Source organism: Myotis lucifugus, unplaced genomic scaffold (genome assembly GCF_000147115.1).
Source record: "Myotis lucifugus unplaced genomic scaffold, Myoluc2.0 scaffold_1, whole genome shotgun sequence".
Lineage (NCBI taxonomy): Eukaryota > Metazoa > Chordata > Mammalia > Chiroptera > Vespertilionidae > Myotis > Myotis lucifugus.
Window position 1 is genome coordinate 34,414,755 of NW_005871049.1, and position 2,461 is coordinate 34,417,215.

The 2,461-nt window shown below is 59.6% G+C and overlaps 1 long non-coding RNA gene across 1 annotated transcript in view; it reads left to right on the plus strand.

Annotated features, from left to right (window-relative positions):
• LOC102426439 overlaps positions 1–1,895 on the plus strand; it is a 9,065-nt gene extending 7,170 nt beyond the window's left edge. Inside the window, exon 4 of the long non-coding RNA XR_002829803.1 lies at positions 1,390–1,895. This is a non-coding gene — a long non-coding RNA (uncharacterized LOC102426439). The remainder of the gene's footprint in view (positions 1–1,389) is intronic.
• The last annotated feature ends 566 nt before the right edge of the window (positions 1,896–2,461 follow it).

The window sequence follows — 2,461 nt, forward strand, 5'->3', positions numbered from 1 at the left end:
TTTTTTGTTTTGCTAACAGAAGGCACAGATCACTCTTGGGGAAGTCCAACCGAAACCAGGCCTCCCCTCTCCCCCCTCCCCCCCTCCGGGGGTCTTCCTTCTTCCAGTCTACATCTGCCTCTGTCTCCAGAAAGACAACTTCAGATCGGCTTAAGCTGCATTTCTGACCAGATCCTTCTGGGGAGGCGCTTGGCTTGTGTGGCTCTAGTACAGCGGTTCTCAACCTGTGGGTCTCGACCCCTTTGGCGGTCGAACGACCCTTTCACAGGGGTCGCCTAAGACCATCCTGCATATCAGATATTTACATTGCGATTCCTAACAGTAGCAACATTACAGTTTTGAAGTAGCAACGAAAATAATTTCATGGTTGGGTCACAGCATGAGGAACTGTATTTAAAGGGCCGGAAGGTTGAGAACCACTGCTAGGAGTTCTGGGGAGAGCGCCCCCAGTGCATGTTCCCACCGCTGCCCTTGACAGTCTCCCTTGGCCCCAGCCCAGGGCTCTGGAAGGGTCTAAGTCTAGCCCTAAGGGTGCTGTCGACAAGCCCTAATCTGCAGAGAGACTGGAATTTAGGCTCAGGGTTTGATCAACTCAGTTCTCAAGTTAGAGCAGCAAGCAGGAGATGGCAGCAGGTGCCCAACTGTGGGTCTGACACCCGCTGCCTCCTCAGCATAGCTAGCATACACCCCCCCCCCCACTTCTGTGTTTCTTCTACCCCCCCCCCCCCCAAATGCCTTCCATCCAGGAATCCTTTCCAGGTATAGCTTCCCTTCTCTCTCTTCCACCAACTCAATCTTTTTTCTTTTGAACTCCTTTCTGGTGCCCCTGCTTTGGTTTCTCTAGTAGATCTCTGGGCACTTCCTGTGACTATGGGTTCGTGGGGAGCCCCATCAACGCCTTGAACCCTGTAGTAGGTGCTTAAACGGCTTGTGTAAAAGGGGTGACTTAGAGCAGTCAGGTGAATCCCGCCTATCCCGGAAGCAGTCGGGTTGGGTTTTATTTTGAAAGCGACTCGAGCTAGTGGAGGAGTTGATCGAGGCCCATTAGGGAACCGACCTTTCTCTCTATCTCCTCGGGAGACCCAGGGAAGCCTTCCTCCCACCGATCGATCGCACCGGCATCGGGTCTGCCGCAGCCGGTTTTGGATTCGGGAGGGGGTGCCCTTTCTCGACCTCCTGGGGCCTGGGAGTCCGAGCCGGCACGGAGGGCTCTGGGCTCCCCACGGAGGGGCGCCCCGGTCTTTCTGAGCCTTAGTTTCCCCATCTGAACAATGCGGGTAATGAGCCCGGCCTCGAGGGTGTTTAGGGAAGATGAACCGATTTCTGGTTGCGCGTAGTAAGTATTTATGTATCTCCTCTGCCTCTCCGGTTTCTCGCCTTCTCTTCCAGGAGCCCGAGGACGCAGCCAGACAACTGCGGGCCGGGCCGGGTCACCTCCCCGGGGATCGCGAGGCCTCAGCCCTCGAAGGACAGTGTGCGCCCCAGACTGAGATGCGGGGCTGCAGCCACAGCCCGGGACTGTTAGGGTGCAGGGGGCGCCACCCCGCACTTAGGCCTCTGCGTTGGCTGCTGGGCCGCTCCTGGTTAACGTCTCCTTTTGATGCCACCGCCGCCCAGGAGGCCGGTTCTCCGCCGCTCAGGCCCAGGCGGGTCGCCGCTGCGGGGCGGGAGGGACCTCCCCCAGCGGCCCCCGGCGGATCCCGGAGGGCTTTTCGGTGGAGGCGGGCAGCAAGGGGTTAACCGCGTCCCTCCCCCACCGCGCCCTGCACGCGGGGCGAAGGCCGCCGCCTCCCTCCCGAGGTCTCATTAGGGGAACCCTCACCGCTATTTTCAACATTTCCTCAATCAAGTGCCTTTAAATAGAGCTGCACAAATAAATTGGCGGCAAAAGCGTAGATCTTGTCACGACTGCGACCAATCCCAATATTTCAGCCGTGTTTGCTTTGAATTACGGGTTGGCTGGTGGCAGCGGGTGCCACCGGGGCCAATCTGCAGCCGCCCGGCTTCTCCTCGGCTCCCCGGGGCGGGTGCTGGCGCCCAGCGGACCGCGGAGCCCCCGCGGGGAAAACCGGGGCGGAACCGGTGGAGTGGCCCTAAGGGGCCGCGGGGTGCTAAGCTTCTCCCTGCCCGGGCAAAAGGGGCCCCAGGGCGGTGGCCTAAGAAATCGGCTCGCTAGTCCCCGCCGTAGCCCGGGGCACCTTCGCCAACAATAAAATCAGCAGCACGCACGTGGCCAACCCGTCGCGTCCTTCCTTACCCTTTCCCTCCTCTCCCCGAGCCCCGCTGCTCCGGTGTTTGTTAGCGGTTCCTGGACTCCCCCCCCCCCCCCGGCCCCCCGGTTCTCTCTCCCTGGTAAGCGCTAGGATGGATTGTTACATTTTCCCTAGCTGCTTATTCTTGGTTGACTTGGGGAACAAAGTCCCTTTAAATCCTTGGCAGGGAGAACGAAGCTCCGAGCCCG